The following is a 20,625-nucleotide window of genomic DNA, read 5'->3' as shown; positions in this document are numbered from 1 at the left end:
GCATTCCAATAGCAGCAGCAACATCTTCATTGATCAAAGGGGAATTCCTGTGCACACTATACGTTGTCCAAGAAGGTGATTATTTCCAAAGTGTGTACATATTGTGAAACATGTCATTGGCACAACTATGCCACCAAGGCGGTTGCGCCCCTGGTGCTTGGGCCCGTTCATTGCTGCTTGCAGCTATATTTAGGGCCCAAGCACCGTAGGGTGCGAAGGACCCTATTGTTATTGGAAGGATTATTATTATTATTATTATTAGGGCCCAAGCACCGTAGGGTGCGAAGGACCCTATTGTTATTGTAAAGATTATTATTATTAGGGCCCAAGCACCGTAGGGTGCGAAGGACCCTATTGTTATTGGAAGGATTATTATTATTATTATTATTCTTTTTTTTTCAATGTTTTGTGCATTTTTGAGGTGCTTGCCATGAATGAAAACTCACGGAATTTTGCACACACATCAGAAGTGGTGGCTGTCAGGATATCTCAGATGCTCAGACCTGGGCGTCGCTGAGGGACTCCACAGCGCCCCCTATCGCATTGTCTTCTATTGTGGGCAGGCACTTTGAGCTACCTGCACCATATTTAGTATGCATATAGCACTCCTCAGGCCAAACACATTTCAAATTCGCATCTAATCAAATATGCGAACAGGAAGTCAGCCATTTTGGATTTTGTGCGTTTTACACGTTCTACACTTTTAAGTACTCCTCCTAGGGGGTTCATCGCATTCACACCAACTGTGGTCAGAATGGTCTCAGGATAGTCATGATACTAAATTGCCAGGATATTTTTGATAGCTCAAACGGGACAGTCACGGGGAGGATTACAATTTTTATGTCACGCCACGCCAACAGGAAGTGGCCGTAATTTCATGGTCGACATCGTCTGATCTGGCTGATATTTTAGAAATACGTTTATTGTTGGAGTATAAACACATCCATATCCCAAGAACGGGTCAATGTTATAGCGCCACCATCTGGCAACAGGAAGTGTGGTCTTCATCATATTTGTATGCCTTCCTGCTAGGGCATTGATCACATTCACACCAAATGTGGTCAGCATGATCTTAAGATAGTCCTTACACTAAATTGCGAAGGGATTTTTGATATCTCAAACAGTATGGAAATGGCGAGTCGTAGAGTAGACATAGTGCGTGCAAAAAAATGACTTTTTTTTTGATATCGTCCGATCAGGCTGATATTTTAGAAATATGTTCACTCTTGGAATACAATATCAAATATATACATATCAATCGGGGCGTGGTTAGACAGCGCCCCCTATAATTATTATAATCTTTTTTTTCTATGTTTTGTGCATTTTTGAGGTGCTTGCCATGGATGAAAACTCACGGAATTTTGCACACACATGAGAAGTGGTGTCTCTCAGGAACTGTCAGATGCTCAGACCTGGGCGTGGCCAAGGGACTCCACAGCGCCCCCTATTGCTTTGTCTTCTATTGTGGACAGGCACTTTGAGCTACCTTCACCTAATTTTGTAGGGTTGAGGGGCTCCTCTGCCCAAACACAATTCTCATTCGCTTCGAATCAAATATGTAAACAGGAAGTCAGCCATTTTGAATTTTGTGCGTTTTACACGTACTACACTTTTAAGTACTCCTCCTAGGAGGTTCATCACATTCACACCACATGTGGTCAAAGTGGTCTGAGGATAGTTATGATACTAATTCCGAAGGATATTTTTGATATCTCAAACGGTATGGTCATGGCGAGGAGTACAATTTTCATGTCACGCCACGCCAACAGGAAGTAGCCATAAATTCATGGTCTACATTGTCTGATCTGGCTGATATTTTACAAATATGTTCACTGTTAGAGTGTAATCACATCCATATACCAAGAAGAAGTCAATGTTATAGCGCCACCATCTGGCAACAAAAAGTGAGGTTTTTATCATATTTGTATGCCTTCCTGCTAGGGTATTCTTCACATTCACACCAAATGGAGTAATCATGATCTGAGAATAGTCCTGACCCTAAATGACAAAAGGATTTTTGATATCTCAAACGGTTTGGCAATGGCGAGGCGTATAATACACACGTTACGCCCAAAAACAGGAAGTGGGCTTAATTCCGTTCTACATCATCTGATCGGGCTGATATTTTACAAATATATTCACTTTTGGAGTGCAATCACATCCATATCCACATTCATCTGGGCGTGGCTACACAGCGCCCCCTATGGCTCTTTTCTAATATTGTGGACATATACTTTCACATAAATGCACCACGTCTGGTAGGCATAAGGGTCTCCTCAAGACACACACATTTCTCATTTGCATCCCTTAACTTTTCCCAACAGGAAGTGAGCTATTTTGGATTTTGTGTGTTTTTAAGTGTTTTTTCACATACCAAACTTTGAAATACTCTTCCTAGGGGGTTCATCACATTCACACAAAATGTGGTCAGCATGATATTATAGCCCTGACACACAACTGTGAACAGATTTTTAATAACTTGGAATGGAATGGCTATGGTCAGCCTTAAAATTAACTTGTAATGCTGCCCAAACAGGAAAATTATGTATTAAATCATTTCAAAAAGGTATTAAATTCTACATTGCCTGATTTTGAGGCTACAACTTTTCACATATGTTCATTGTTGGAGTGTCATCACATCCATTAAGCAATAATAGTTCACTATTTTCGCTGGAGACTCATTATATCCAGTCTTAAAACTTCAACGCAAGTCGCAACTGGCTCTCAAATTTATAATACGCGACTGCCATCTACTGGCAAAAGTTGGTATTGTTTCTCAAGTAATTCATCAATGACAAGTTTTGTTTCTTTTTGCGAGCCAGTAACCATAACGATGTATGAGTAACAGCGGCAGCCTACGTGAGAAAATGTACTGACAACACCCAGCCCATAGCAACGTTTTTTTCATCTACCTTAATTATATGGATTGAATAACTAAAATAAAAGACAGGCTTTTACTGGCAGGAAAGTATCATATATTTAAAAGATTAACACATATAATGCAGATCTTGCATTGAAGTTCAATGTTATTTGGTTTAAAAAAAAACGTAGTGTAGCATTTTAAGGACTCAACACAAAACAGCTGTTCGGAAAGTTGGGTTGAAAACCAAGAAGCCTTATTAAGGAATTCGAGCCGTTTCTATTTGACTTCATTCGATTGAAGTGAATGCCGTAACCCAATTAAATGTAATTCGCGTCGCAATACACACAATCGCCTACACTGTCAACGTGAAATAAAAATATATAGAGGTTTAAATCGATCCTATATTGGGACATTTGTTATGATGGCTGGTGCAACGGGCATTTTCGGTACCGTTGACCATAATCGAATGCTAGCATTTATATCATTAAACTGACCAAGTCCTGTTAAAAAGCACATTTTAGACTCCTTTGTGGAAACAGTGAAGTTGTCTACACAATATATTCTACTCACAGACTAACTGCGTCGCTGTAACTTCCCCCCCATTTCTGAAACGGGGATTCCATTTATTGGCAAAAAGTGGTACTTTCATTTTTTTCTTCCTTCTAGTGATTTTTCAACGATAGGTTTTCGTTTTTTATATCGAGCCAGTAGGCATAACGATGTATGATTTACAGCTGCAGCCTACGTGACAAAATGTATTGACAACACCCAGCCCGACGTTTCTTTGCATCTATTTTCATTATTTTAATTGAATATCTAAAATAAATATTAAAGACATTTAATGACTGTCTTTAACTGGCAGGAGAGTGTCATATATTTAAAAGAGTAACACATGAAGTCAAAAAGAAACGGTAGCGTTTGAGGTGGCTCTGCTCGAACGCTGTGTTAACAAGAGACCGTTATGTTCAACAAAGGTATCGCATGCACGTGGTTGCGTAGCCTTTCCACTGTCTGTGTGAGTCAAAAAACAGGTCAGCTACGTTGGTTTACATGAATAGAAAACTTTCAGTTAAATCGCCAGCTATGTTCGTTTATTTTGCTTGTCATTAAACACGAATTAAGAGAACATACAATTTCGCTAGGAATTTTTGACTTAATATGAAAATACCGGATTGAGGGCAGAGACTTGGCATCTCCTTTAGATTTGGCTGAACAAATGCGTTTCAGGCAGCATAATTACCGGTGAAATGGAAAAGAATGATGCTGGCTAACTAGACTTTTAATGCAATATTATCCGACACTTCGGCGAGAAATTATTTAACCAAGATGAAAGGAAACATACAACATTTGGCCAGTAGATGACGCCCGTGTATAAGAGGGCAGTATACCTTAATGGTTTAGGCAGTGGATTAAGACATGCAAGGTCGGCGGTTCTATCCCCAGTGCGGTCACAATGAAGTTGAATAGTTTGTTTAAGCCAATGGTTTTATTTTGAGTGCATATTTATAACCGAATGACTTTTCAAGCATAAAATGTGCCTCTCGCTGTAAAATCTATGGAAATTAATTCATCTCTGCTCTCCATACAGGACTGTAGCACGTTATCACAATGTGTTTGTTGTTTTTGTTTCATTCTACATTGTCTGATGTGGCTGAAACTTCACACATGTTCATTTTTGGAGTGTAATCTAATCCATATACCAATAAAGGCTCAATGGCATAGCGCCACCATCTGGCAACAGGAAGTGGCCTTAATTTCACTCGACATCTTCCGATGTGGCTGAAAATGTAGAAATATTTTTATTATTGGAGTGTAATTAAATCCTTATACCAAAAATGGCTCAATGTTATAGCTCCACCATCTGGCAAAAGGAAGTGACTTTAATTTTACTCGACATCTTCCAATTTGGCTGAAAATGTACAAATATGTTAATTATTGGAGTGTAATCAAATCCATAAACCATACACGGCTCAATATTATAGCGCCACCATCTGGCAACAGGAAGTGAGGCTTATATCATTGATGCATTCCAATAGCAGCAGCAACATCTTCATTGATCAAAGGAGAATTCCTGTGCACACTATACGTTGTCCAGGAAGGTGATTATTTCCAAAGTGTGTACATATTGTGAAACATGTCATTGGCACAACTATGCCACCAAGGCGGTTGCGCCCCTGGTGCTTGGGCCCGTTCATTGCTGCTTGCAGCTATATTTATTATTATTAGGGCCCAAGCATTGTAGGGTGCGAAGGACCCTATTGTTATTGTAAAGATTATTATTATTATTATTATTATTATTATTATTATTATTCTTTTTTCTATATGCAAATGGGCCTTTTTGAGGTGCTTGCCATGCATAAAAAGTCTGGGAATTTTGCACACACATCAGAAATGAGGACCTTCAGGATTGATTAGATGCTCAAAGCTGGGCGTGGCCGAGAGACTCCACAGCGCCCCCTATTGCATTGTCATCTATTGTGGGCAGGCACTTTGAGCTACCTTCACAAAATTTAGTACGCATATAGCACTCCTCGGAACAAAAACATTTATAATTTGCATCTAATCAAATATATAAACAGGAAGTCAGCAATTTTGGATTTTGTGCGTTTTACATGTACTGCACTTTTAAGTACTCCTCCTAGGGGGTTCATCACATTCACACCACCTGTGGTCAGAATGGTCTCAGGCTATTCATGATGCTAAATTGCCAGGATATTTTTGATAGCTCAAACGGGACGGTCCTGGGGAGGCGTAGAATTTTTATGTCACGCCGCGCCAACAGGAAGTGGCCGTAATTTCATGGTCTACATTGTCTGATCTGGCTGATATTTTAGAAATACGTTTACTGTTGGAGTATAATCACATCCAAATCCCAAGAACGGGTCAATGTTATAGCGCCACCATCTGGCAACAGGAAGTGAGGTCTTTATCATATTTGTATGCCTTCCTGCTAGGGCATTCATCACATTCACACGAAATGTGGTCCGCATGATCTTAGGATAGTCATGACCATAAGCTGTGAAGGGATTTTTGATATCTCAAACGGTATGGAAATGGCGAGTCGTACAGTACACATATTGCGTGCAAAAAAATGACTTTTTTTTTGACATCGTCCGATCTGGCTGATATTTTACAAATATGTTCACTGTTGGAGTACAATATCAGATATATACATATCAATCGGGGCGTGGCTAGACAGCGCCCCCTATAATTATTATTCTCTTTTTTTTCAATGTATTTTGCATTTTTGAGGTGCTTGCCATGGATGGAAACTCACAGAATTTTGCACACACATGAGAAGTGTTGGCTTTCAGGATGTACCAGATGCTCAGACCTGGGCGTGGCCAAGGGACTCCACAGCGCCCCCTAATGCTTTGCCTTCTATTGTGGACAGGCACTTTGAGCTACCTTCACCTAATTTAGTATGCATGTGGGACTCCTCTGGACAAACACATTTCTCATTCACATCGAATCAAATATGTAAACAGGAAGTCAGCCATTTTGAATTTTGTGCATTTTACACGTACTACACTTTTAAGTACTCCTCCTAGGGGGTTCATTGCATTCACACGAAATGTGGTCAAATTGGTCTCAGGATAGTCATGATACTAATTCCAAAGGATATTTTTGATATCTCAAACGGTATGGTCATGGCGAGGCGTACAATTTTCATGTCACGCCGCGCCAACAGGAAGTTGCCATAAATTCATGGTCTACATTGTCTGATCTGGCTGATATTTTACAAATATGTTCACTGTTAGAGTGTAATCACATCCAAATACCAAGAAGAAATCAATGTTATAGCGCCACCATCTGGCAACGGACGTGAGGTTTTTATCATGTTTGTATGCGTTCCTGCTAAGGTATTCATCACATTCACACCAAATGTAGAGATCATGATCGTAGAATAGTCCTGACCCTAAATGACGAAAGGATTTTTGATATCTCAAACGGTTTGGCAATGGCGAGGCGTATAATACACACGTTACGCCCAAAAACAGGAAGTGGGCTTAATTCCGTTCTACATCATCTGATCGGGCTGATATTTTACAAATATATTCACTTTTGGAGTGCAATCACATCCATATCCACATTCATCTGGGCGTGGCTACACAGCGCCCCCTATGGCTTTTTTCTAATATTGTGGACATATACTTTCACGTAAATGCACCACGTCTGGAAGGCATAAGGGTCTCCTCAAGACACACACATTTCTCATTTGCATCCCTTAACTTTTCCCAACAGGAAGTGAGCTATTTTGGATTTTGTGTGTTTTTAAGTGTTTTTTCACGTACCAAACTTTGAAATACTCTTCCTAGGGGGTTCATCACATTCACACAAAATGTGGTCAGCATGATATTATAGCCCTGACACACAACTATGAACTGATTTTTAATATCTTGGAATGGTATGGCTATGGTCAGCCTTAAAATTAACTTGTAATGCTGCCCAAACAGTTCATGTTTTAATACAATTATGTATTAAATAATTTCAAAAAGGTATTAAATTCTACATTGCCTGATTTTGAGGCTACAACTTTTCATATATGTTCATTGTTGGAGTGTCATCACATCCATTAAGCAATAATAGTTCACTATTTTCGCTGGAGACTCATTATATCCAGTCTTAAAACTTCAAGGCAAGTCGCAAATGACTCTCCCATTTCTAATACGCGACTGCCATCTACTGGCAAAACTTGGTATTGTTTCTCAAGTGATTTCTCAAATACAAGTTTTGTTTCTTTTTGCGAGCCAGTAACCATAACGATGTATGAGTAACAGCGGCAGCCTACGTGACAAAATGTACTGACAACACCCAGCCCACAGCAACGTTTTTTCTCATCCACCTTAATTTTATGGATTGAATAACTAAAATAAAAGACAGGCTTTTACTGGCAGGAAAGTATCATATATTTCAAAGATTAACACATATAATGCATATCTTGCAATGACGTTCAATGTTATTTGGTTCATAAAAAACCGTGTTGTAGCATTTTAAGGACTCAATACAAAACAGCTGTTCGGAAAGTTAGCTTGAAAACCAAGAAGCCTTATTAAGGATTTCGAGCCGTTTCTATTTGACTTCATTCGATTGAAGTGAATGCCGTAACCCAATTAAATGTAATTCGCGTCGGAATACACATAATAGCCTACACTGTCAACGTGAAATAAAAATATATAGAGGTTTAAATCGATCCTATATTGGGACATTTGTTATGATGGCTGGTGCAACGGGCATTTTCGGTACCGTTGACCATAATCGAATGCTAGCATTTATATCATTACACTGACCAAGTCCTGTTAAAAAGCACATTTTTGGTTCCTTTGTGGAAACAGTGAAGTTGTCTACACAATCTATTCTACTCACAGACTAACTGCGTCGCTGTAACTTCCCCCCATTTCTGATACGGGGATTCCATTTATTGGCCGAAAGTGGAACTTTTATATTTTTCTTCCTTCAACTGATTTTTCAACGATAGGTTTTTTTTTTTTTTCTAGCGAGCCAGTAGGCATAACGATGTATGATTTACAGCTGCAGCCTACGTCACAAAATGTATTGACAACACCCAGCCCGACGTTTCTTTGCATCTATTTTCATTATATGAATAGAATATCTGAAATAAATATTAAAGACATTTAATGACTGTCTTTAACTGGCAGGAGAGTACCATATATTTAAAAGAGTCAAAAGTCAAAAAGATACGTTAACGTTTGAGATGGCTCTGGTCGAACTCTGTGTTAACATGAGACCGTTATGTTCAACAAAGGTATGGCATGCAGGTCGTTGCGAGATGACGCGCATTGGCTAACAGCAGCCAGCCTGTCCACTGTCTGTGTGAGTCAAAAAACAGGTCAGCTACGTTTATTTACATGAATAGAAAACTTTCAGTTAAATCGCCAGATAATTTTAGTTTATTTTGCTTGTCATTAAACACGAATTAAGAGAACATACAATTTCGCTAGGAATTTTTGACTTAATATGAAAGTACCGGATTGAGGGCAGAGACTTGGCACCTCCTTTAGATTTGGCTGAACAAATGCGTTTCAGGCAGCATAATTACCGGTGAAATGGAAAAGAATGATGCTGGCTAACTCGACGTTTAATGCAATATTATCCGATACTTCGGAGAGAAATTATTTAACCAGGATAAAAGGAAACATACAACTTTTGGCCAATAGATGGCGTACGTGTATAAGAGGGCAGTATAGCTTAATGGTTCAGACAGTGGATTAAGACATGCAAGGTCCGCGGTTCCATCCCCGGTGCGGCTAAAATAAAGTTGAATAGTTTCTTTACGCCAATGGTTTTATTTTGAGTGCATATTTATAACCGAATGACTTCTCAAGCGTAAATTTTGCCTCCCGCTGTAAAATCTATGGAAATTAATTCATCTGTGCTCTCCATACAGGACTGGAGCATATTATTACAATGTGCAAGCAAGAAGTAATTTTTGTTTCATTCTACATTGTCTGATGTGGCAGAAACTTCACACATGTTCATTTTTGGAGTGTAATCTCATCCATATACCAAGAAAGGCTCAATGGCATAGCGCCACCATCTGGCAAAAGGAAGTGGCTTTAATTTTACTTGACATCTTCCAATTTGGCTGAAAATGTACAAATATGTTAATAATTGGAGTGTAATCAAATCCATAAACCATACACAGCTCAATATTATAGCGCCACCATCTGGCAACAGGAAGTGAGGCTTATATCATTAATGCATTCCAATAGCAGCAGCAACATATTCATTGATCAAAGGGGAATTCCTGTGCACACTATTCGTTGTCCAGGAAGGTGATTATTTCCAAAGTGTGAACATATTGTGAAACATGTCATTGGCACAACTGTGCCACCAAGGCGGTTGCGCCCATGGTGCTTGGGCCCGTTCATTGCTGCTTGCAGCTATATTTAGGGCCCAAGCACCGTAGGGTGCGAAGGACCCTATTGTTATTGTAAAGATTATTATTATTATTATTATTATTATTCTTTTTTCTATATGCAAATGGGCCTTTTTGAGGTGCTTGCCATGCATAAAAAGTCTGGGAATTTTGCACACACATCAGAAATGAGGACCTTCAGGATCGATTAGATGCTCAGACCTGGGCGTGGCCGAGGGACTCCACAGCGCCCCCTATCGCATTGTCATCTATTGTGGGCAGGCACTTTGAGCTACCTTCACCAAATTTAGTAGGCATATAGCACTCCTCGGACCAAACACATTTCTCATTTGCATCTAATCAAATATACAAACAGGAAGTCAGCGATTTTGGATTTTGTGCGTTTTACACGTACTGCACTTTTAAGTACTCCTCCTAGGGGGTTCATCACATTCACACCACCTGTGGTCAGAATGGTCTCAGGATATTCATGATGCTAAATTGCCAGGATATTTTTGATAGCTCAAACGGGACAGTCATGGGGAGGAGTACAATTTTTATGTCACGCCGCGCCAACAGGAACTGGCCGTAATTTCATGGTCTACATTGTCTGATCTGGCTGATATTTTAGAAATACGTTTATTGTTGAAGTATAATCACATCCATATGCCAAGAACGAGTCAATGTTATAGCGCCACCATCTGGCAACAGGAAGTGAGGTCTTTATCATATTTGTATGCCTTCCTGCTAGGGCATTCATCACATTCACACGAAATGTGGTCCGCATGATCTTAGGATAGTTATGACCATAAGCTGTGAAGGGATTTTTGATATCTCAAACGGTACGGAAATGGCGAGTCGTACAGTACACATATTGCGTGCAAAAAAATGACTTTTTTTTTGACATCGTCCGATCTGGCTGATATTTTACAAATATGTTCACTGTTGGAGTACAATATGAAATATATACATATCAATCGGGGCGTGGCTAGACAGCGCCCCCTATAATTATTATTCTCTTTTTTTTCAATGTATTTTGCATTTTTGAGGTGCTTGCCATGGATGAAAACTCACGGAATTTTGCACACACATGCAAAGTTTTGGCTCTCAGGATGTATCAGATGCTCAGACCTGGGCATGGCCGAGGGACTCCACAGCGCCCCCTATTGCTTTGTCTTCTATTGTGGACAGGCACTTTGACCTACCTTCACCTAATTTGGTATGCATGTGGGACTCCTCTGGACAAACACATTTCTCATTCGCATCAAATCAAATATGTGAACAGGAAGTCAGCCATTTTGAATCTTGTGCGTTTTACACGTACTACACTTTTAAGTACTCCTCCTAGGGAGTTCATTGCATTCACACGAAATATGGTCAAAGTGGTCTCAGGATAGTCATGATACTAATTCCAAAGGATATTTTTGATATCTCAAACGGTATGGTCATGGCGAGGCGTAAAATTTTCATGTCACGCCGCGCCAACAGGAAGTAGCCATAAATTCATGGTCTACATTGTCTGATCTGGCTGATATTTTACAAATATGTTCACTGTTAGAGTGTAATCACATCCATATACCAAGAAGAAATCAATGTTATAGCGCCACCATCTGGCAACGGAAGTGAGGTTTTTATCATGTTTGTATGCGTTCCTGTTAGGGTATTGATCACATTCACACCAAATGTAGTCATCATGATCTTAGAATAGTCCTGACCCTAAATGACGAAAGGATTTTTGATATCTCAAACGGTTTGGCAATGGCGAGGCGTATAATACACACGTTACGCCCAAAAACAGGAAGTGGGCTTAATTCCGTTCTACATCATCTGATCGGGCTGATATTTTACAAATATATTCACTTTTGGAGTGCAATCACATCCATATCCACATTCATCTGGGCGTGGCTACACAGCGCCCCCTATGGCTTTTTTCTAATATTGTGGACATATACTTTCACGTAAATGCACCACGTCTGGTAGGCATAAGGGTCTCCTCAAGACACACACATTTCTCATTTGCATCCCTTAACTTTTCCCAACAGGAAGTGAGCTATTTTGGATTTTGTGTGTTTTTAAGTGTTTTTTCACATACCAAACTTTGAAATACTCTTCCTAGGGGGTTCATCACATTCACAAAAAATGTGGTCAGCATGATATTATAGCCCTGACACACAACTATGAACTGATTTTTAATATCTTGGAATGGTATGGCTCTGGTCAGCCTTAAAATTAACTTGTAATGCTGCTCAAACAGTTCATGTTTTAATACAATTATGTATTAAATAATTTCAAAAAGGTATTCAATTCTACATTGCCTGATTTTGAGGCTACAACTTTTCACATATGTTCATTGTTGGAGTGTCATCACATCCATTAAGCAATAATAGTTCACTATTTTCGCTGGAGACTCATTATATCCAGTCTTAAAACTTCAACGCAAGTCGCAAATGACTCTCCCATTTCTAATACGCGACTGCCATCTACTGGCAAAAGTTGGTATTGCATATCTTGCAATGACGTTCAATGTTATTTGGTTTAAAAAAAAACGTGTTGTAGCATTTTAAGGACTCAATACAAAACGGCTGTTCGGAAAGTTAGCTTGAAAACCAAGAAGCCTTATTAAGGAATTCGAGCCGTTTCTATTTGACTTCATTCGGTTGAAGTGAATGCCGTAACCCAATTAAATGTAATTCGCGTCGGAATACACATAATAGCCTACACTGTCAACGTGAAATAAAAATATATAGAGGTTTAAATCGATCCTGTATTGGGACATTTGTTATGATGGCTGGTGCAACGGGCATTTTCGGTACCGTTGACCATAATCGAATGATAGCATTTATATCATTACACTGACCAAGTCCTGTTAAAAAGCACATCACCTTAGTGGAAACAGTGAAGTTGTCTACACAATCTATTCTACTCACAGACTAACTGTGTCGCTGTAACTTCCCCCCATTTCTGATACGGGGATTCCATTTATTGGCAGAAAGTGGAACTTTTATATTTTTCTTCCTTCAAGTGATTTTTCAACGATAGGTTTTTGTTTTTTTTCTAGCGAGCCAGTAGGCATAACGATGTATGATTTACAGCTGCAGCCTACGTGACAAAATGTATTGACAACACCCAGCCCGACGTTTCTTTGCATCTATTTTCATTTTTGAATAGAATATCTGAAATAAATATTAAAGACATTTAATGACTGTCTTTAACTGGCAGGAGAGTACCATATATTTAAAAGAGTCAAAAGTCAAAAAGAAACGTTAACGTTTGAGATGGCTCTGGTCGAACTCTGTGTTAACATGAGACCGTTATGTTCAACAAAGGTATGGCATGCAGGTCGTTGCGAGATGACGCGCACGGGCTAACAGCAGCCAGCCAGTCCACTGTCTGTGTGAGTCAAAAAAACAGGTCAGCTACGTTTGTTTACATGAATAGAAAACTTTCAGTTAAATCGCCAGATATGTTAGTTTATTTTGCTTGTCATTAAACACGAATTAAGAGAACATACAATTTCGCTAGGAATTTTTGACTTAATATGAAAATTCCGGATTGAGGGCAGAGACTTGGCATCTCCTTTAGATTTGGCTGAACAAATGCGTTTCAGGCAGCATAATTACCGGTGAAATGGAAAAGAATGATGCTGGTTAACTAGACGTTTCGTGCAGTATTATCCGACACTTCGTAGAGAAATTATTAAACCAAGATAAAAGGAGACATTTGGCCAATAGATGGCACCTGTGTATAAGCGGGCAGTATAGCGTAATGGTTAGGGCGGTGGATCAAGGCACGCAAATTCAGCCGTTCGATCCCCGCTGCAGCCACAATGAATTTGAATAGTTTCTTGAAGCCAATTGTTTTCATTTTGAGTGCATGTTTATGGCCTAATGACTTTTCAAGCATAAATTGTGCCTCCCCGTGTAAAAACTATGGAAATTAATTAATCTCTGCTCTCCATACAGGACTGTAGCATGTTATCACAATGTGCAAGCAAGACGTTATTTTTATTTCATTCTACATTGTCTGATGTGGCTGAAACTTCACACGTTCATTTTTGGAGTGTAATCTCATCCATTTTCCAATAAAGGCTAAATTGCAAAGCGCCACCCGCTGGCAACAGGAAGTGAGCCTTATATTGCATTCTTAAGCATTATTTTTCAATGGGTTCATGACATTCACGGTAAATGTGGTCAGCATGATGCTAGGATGGTCCTGACAAAACAGATTTTTGATTTACTGGGATGATATAGCTATGGTCAGGCACATAAAAAACACATCATGCCAGACAAACAGGAAGTGGTCATACTTAAATTCTCCAATGTCTGATGTGACTGCAACTTTACACAGATGCTCAGTGTTGGAGTGTAATCAAATCCATATTCCAAAAACGACTCAATGTTATAGCAGCATCATCTGGAAACAGGAATTGACCTTAATTTCGCTGAACATCTTCCGATGTGGCTGAAAATGTACAAATATGTTTATTTCTGGAGTGTAATCAAATTCAAAAAACATACACGGATCAATAATATAGCGCCACCATCTGGCAACAGGAAGTGAGGCTTATATCATTGATGCATTCCAATAGCAGCGCCAACATCTTCATTGATCAAAGGGAAATTCCTGTGCACACTATACGTTGTCCAGGAAGGTGATTATTTCCAAAGTGTGTACATGTTGTGAAACATGTCATTGGCAGAACTATGCCACCAAGGCGGTTGCCCCCATGGTGCTTGGGCCCGTTCATTGCTGCTTGCAGCTATATTTATTATTATTATTCTTTTTTCTATAGGCAAATGGGCCTCTTTGAGGTGCTTGCCATGCATAAAAAGTCTGGGAATTTTGCACACACATCAGAAAGGAGGACCTTCAGGATTGATTAGATGCTCAGACCTGGGCGTGGCCGAGGGACTCCACAGCGCCCCCTATCGCATTGTCATCTATTGTGGGCAGGCACTTTGAGCTACCTTCACAAAATTTTGTACGCATATAGCACTCCTCGGTCCAAACACATTTCTCATTCGCATCTAATCAAATATACAAACAGGAAGTCAGCCATTTTGGATTTTGTGCGTTTTACATGTACTGCACTTTTAAGTACTCCTCCTAGGGGGTTCATCACATTCACACCACCTGTGGTCAGAATGGTCTCAGGATATTCATGATGCTAAATTGCCAGGATATTTTTGATAGCTCAAACGGGACGGTCCTGGGGAGGCGTAGAATTTTTATGTCACGCCGCGCCAACAGGAAGTGGCCGTAATTTCATGGTCTACATCGTCTGATCTGGCTGATATTTTAGAAATACGTTTATTGTTGGAGTATAATCACATCCATATCCCAAGAACGGGTCAATGTTATAGCGCCACCATCTGGCAACAGGAAGTGAGGTCTTTATCATATTTGTATGCCTTCCTGCTAGGGCATTCATCACATTCACACGAAATGTGGTCAGCATGATCTTAGGAAAGTCATGACCATAAGCTGTGAAGGGATTTTTGATATCTCAAACGGTATGGAAATGGCGAGTCGTACAGTACACATATTGCGTGCAAAAAAATGACTTTTTTTTCGACATCGTCCGATCTGGCTGATATTTTACAAATATGTTCACTGTTGGAGTACAATATGAAATATATACATATCAATCGGGGCGTGGCTAGACAGCGCCCCCTATAATTATTATTCTCTTTTTTTTCAATGTATTTTGCATTTTTGAGGTGCTTGCCATGGATGGAGACTCACAGAACTTTGCACACACATGAGAAGTGTTGGCTGTCAGGATGTATCAGATGCTCAGACCTGGGCGTGGCCGAGGGACTCCACAGCGCCCCCTATCGCATTGTCTTCTATTGTGGACAGGCACTTTGACCTACATTCACCTAATTTGGTATGCATGTGGGACTCCTCTGGACAAACACATTTCTCATTCGCATCGAATGAAATATGTGAACAGGAAGTCAGCCATTTTGAATTTTGTGCATTTTACACGTACTACACTTTTAAGTACTCCTCCTAGGGGGTTCATTGCATTCACAGGAAATGTGGTCAAAGTGGTCTCAGGATAGTCATGATACTAATTCCAAAGGATATTTTTGATATCTCAAACGGTATGGTCATGGCGAGGCGTACAATTTTCATGTCACGCCGCGCCAACAGGAAGTAGCCATAAATTCATGGTCTACATTGTCTGATCTGGCTGATATTTTACAAATATGTTCACTGTTAGAGTGTAATCACATCCATATACCAAGAAGTAGTCAATGTTATAGCGCCACCATCTGGCAACGGAAGTGAGGTTTTTATCATGTTTGTATGCGTTCCTGCTAGGGTATTCATCACATTCACACCAAATGTAGTCATCATGATCTTAGAATAGTCCTGACCCTAAATGACGAAAGGATTTTTGATATCTCAAACGGTTTGGCAATGGCGAGGCGTATAATACACACGTTACACCCATAAACAGGAAGTGGGCTTAATTCCGTTCTACATCATCTGATCGGGCTGATATTTTGCAAATATATTCACTTTTGGAGTGCAATCACATCCATATCCACATTCATCTGGGCGTGGCTACACAGCGCCCCCTATGGCTTTTTTCTAATATTGTGGACACATACTTTCACGTAAATGCACCACGTCTGGTAGGCATAAGGGTCTCCTCAAGACACACACATTTCTCATTTGCATCCCTTAACTTTTCCCAACAGGAAGTGAGCTATTTTGGATTTTGTGTGTTTTTAAGTGTTTTTTCACGTACCAAACTTTGAAATACTCTTCCTAGGGGGTTCATCACATTCACACAAAATGTGGTCAGCATGGTATTATAGCCCTGACACACAACTATGAACTGATTTTTAAAATCTTGGAATGGTATGGCTATGGTCAGCCTTAAAATTAACTTGTAATGCTGCCCAAATAGGAAAATTATATATTAAATAATTTCAAAAAGGTATTAAATTCTACATTGCCTGATTTTGAGGCTACATCTTTTCACATATGTTCATTGTTGGAGTGTCATCACATCCATTAAGCAATAATAGTTTACTATTTTCGCTGGAGACTCATTATCTCCAGTCTTAAAACTTCAACTCAAGTCGCAACTGACTCTCCCATTTCTAATACGCGACTGCCATCTAGTGGCAAAGGTCAGTATTCGTTCTAATTTTCGGTATTGTTTCTCTTTTTCTTGGATAAAGTGATTTCTCAACGACAAGTTTTGTTTCTTTTTGCGAGCCAGTAACCATAACGATGTATGAGTAACAGCGGCAGCCTACATGACAAAATGTACTGAAAACACCCAGCCCACAGCAAGGTTTTTTCTCATCTATCTTAATTAACTCGATTGAATAACTAAAATAAAAAACAGGCTTTTACTGGCAGGAAAGTATCATATATTTAAAAGATTAACACATATAATGCATATATTGCTTTGACGTTCAATGTTATTTGGATTAAAAAAAAAACCGTATTGTAGCATTTTAAGGACTCAATACAAAACAGCTGTTCGGAAAGTTGGCTTGAAAACCAAGAAGCCTTATTAAAGAATTCGAGCCGTTTCTATTTGACTTCATTCCATTGAAGTGAATGCCGTAACCCAATTAAATGTAATTCGCGTCGGAATACACATAATAGCCTACACTGTCAACGTGAAATAAAAATATATAGAGGTTTAAATCGATCCTGTATTGGGACATTTGTTATGATGGCTGGTGCAACGGGCATTTTCGGTACCGTTGACCATAATCGAATGCTAGCATTTATATCATTACACTGACCAAGTCCTGTTAAAAAGCACATTTTTGGTTCCTTTGTGGAAACAGTGAAGTTGTCTACACAATCTGTTCTACTCACAGATTAACTGCGTCGCTGTAACTTCCCCCCATTTCTGATACGGCGATTCAATTTATTGGCAGAAAGTGGTACTTTCATTTTTTTCTTCCTTCAAGTGATTTTTCAACGATAGGTTTTTGTTTTTTTCTAGCGAGCCAGTAGGCATGACGATGTATGATTTACAGCTGCAGCCTACGTGACGAAATGTATTGACAACACCCAGCCCGACGTTTCTTTGCATCTATTTTCATTACATGAATTGAATAACTAAAATAAATATTAAAGACATTTAAAGACTTAAAGACAGGCTTTAACTGGCAGGAGAGTATCATATTTTTAAAAGATTAACACATGAAGTCAAAAAGAAACTTTTGCGTCTGAGGTGGCTCTGCTCGAACGCTGTGTTAACATGAGACCGTTTTGTTCAACAAAGGTATCACATGCAGGTCGTTGCGAGATGACACGCACGGGCTAACAGCAGCCAGCCAGTCCACTGTCTGTGTGAGTAAAAAAACAGGTCAGCTACGTTGGTTTACATGAATAGAAAACTTTCAGTTAAATCGCCAGCTATGTTAGTTTATTAGGCTTGTCATTAAACACGAATTAAGAGAACATACAATTTCGCTAGGAATGGTAAATTAATATGAAAATACTGTATTGAGGGCAGAGAGTTGGCATCTCTTTTAGATTTGGCTGAACAAATGCGTTTCAGGCAGCATAATTACCAGTGAAATGGAAAAGAATGATGCTGGTTAACTAGACATTTCGTGCAATATTATCGGACACTTCGTAGAGAAATTATTAAACCAAGATGAAAGGAGACATTTGGCCAATAGATGGCACCCGTGTATAAACGGGCAGTATAGCGTAATGGTTAGGGCGGTGGATTAAGGCACGCAAATTCAGCCATTCGATCCCCGCTGCAGCCACAATGAATTTGAATAGTTTCTTGAAGCCAATTGTTTTCATTTTGAGTGCATATTTATGGCCTAATGACTTTTCAAGCATAAATTGTGCCTCCCCGTGTAAAAACTATGGAAATTAATTAATCTCTGCTCTCCATACAGGACTGTAGCATGTTATCACAATGTGCAAGCAAGACGTTATTTTTATTTCATTCTACATTGTCTGATGTGGCAGAAACTTCACACATGTTCATTTTTGGAGTGTAATCTCATCCATTTTCCAATAAAGGTTCAATGGCAAAGCGCCACCCGCTGGCAACAGGAAGTGAGCCTTATATTGCATTCTTAAGCATTATTTTTCAATGGGTTCATGACATTCACGGTAAATGTGGTCAGCATGATGCTAGGATGGTCCTGACAAAACAGATTTTTGATTTACTGGGATGATATAGCTATGGTCAGGCACATAAAAAACACATCATGCCAGACAAACAGGAAGTGGTCATACTTAAATTCTCCAATGTCTGATGTGACTGCAACTTTACACAGATGCTCAGTGTTGGAGTGTAATCAAATCCATATTCCAAAAACGACTCAATGTTAAAGCAGCATCATCTGGAAACAGGAATTGACCTTAATTTCGCTCAACGTCTTCCGATGTGGCTCAAAATGTACAAATATGTTTATTTCTGGAGTGTAATCAAATTCAAAAACCATACATGGCTCAATAATATAGCGCCACCATCTGGCAATAGGAAGTGAGGCTTATATCATTGATGCGTTCCAATAGCAGCGCCAACATCTTCATTGATAAAAAGGGAATTCCTGTGCACACTATACGTTGTCCAGGAAGGTGATTATTTCCAAAGTGTGTACATGTTGTGAAACATGTCATTGGCAGAACTATGCCACCAAGGCGGTTGCCCCCATGGTGCTTGGGCCCGTTCATTGCTGCTTGCAGCTATATTTATTATTATTATTCTTTTTTCTATATGCAAATGGGCCTTTTTGAGGTGCTTGCCATGCATAAAAAGTCTGCGAATTTTGCACACTCATCAGAAATGAGGACCTTCAGGATCTATTAGATGCTCAGACCTGGGCGTCGCCGAGGGACTCCACAGCGCCCCCTATCGCATTGTCATCTATTGTGGGCAGGCACTTTGAGCTACCTTCACCAAATTGTATATGCATATAGCACTCCTCGGACCAAACACATTTCTCATTCGCATCTAATCAAATATACAAACAGGAAGTCAGCTATTTTGGATTTTGTGCGTTTTACACGTACTGCACTTTTAAGTACTCCTCCTAGGGGGTTCATCACATTCACACCACCTGTGGTCAGAATGGTCTCAGGATAGTCATGATGCTAAATTGCCAGGATATTTTTGATAGCTCAAACGGGACGGTCCTAGGGAGGCGTAGAATTTTTATGTCACGCCGCGCCAACAGGAAGTGGCCGTAATTTCATGGTCTGCATTGTCTGATCTGGCTGATATTTTAGAAATACGTTTATTGTTGGAGTATAATCACATCTATATCCCAAGAACAGGTCAATATTATAGCGCCACCATCTGGCAACAGGAAGTGAGGTCTTTAACATATTTGTATGCATTCCTGCTAGGGCATTCAGCACATTCACACCAAATGCGGTCAGCATGATCTTAAGATAGTCCTTACGCTAAGTTGTGAAGGGATTTTTGATATCTCAAACGGTATGGAAATGGCGAGTCGTACAGTACACATATTGCGTGCAAAAAAATGACTTTTTTTTTGACATCGTCCGATCTGGCTGATATTTTACAAATATGTTCACTGTTGGAGTACAATATCAGATATATACATATCAATTGGGGCGTGGCTAGACAGCGCCCCCTATAATTATTATTCTCTTTTTTTTCAATGTATTTTGCATTTTTGAGGTGCTTGCCATGGATGGAAACTCACAGAATTTTGCACACACATGAGAAGTGTTGGCTGTCAGGATGTATCAGATGCTCAGACCTGGGCGTGGCCAAGGGACTCCACAGCGCCCCCTAATGCTTTGTCTTCTATTGTGGACAGGCACTTTGAGCTACCTTCACCTCATTTGGTTTGCATGTGGGGCTCCTCTGGACAAACACATTTCTCATTCGCATCAA

The sequence above is a fragment of the Conger conger genome, chromosome 2 (assembly GCF_963514075.1).
Source record: "Conger conger chromosome 2, fConCon1.1, whole genome shotgun sequence".
Classification (NCBI taxonomy): Eukaryota; Metazoa; Chordata; class Actinopteri; order Anguilliformes; family Congridae; genus Conger; species Conger conger.
Note: the sequence above shows the minus strand (reverse complement) of the source record.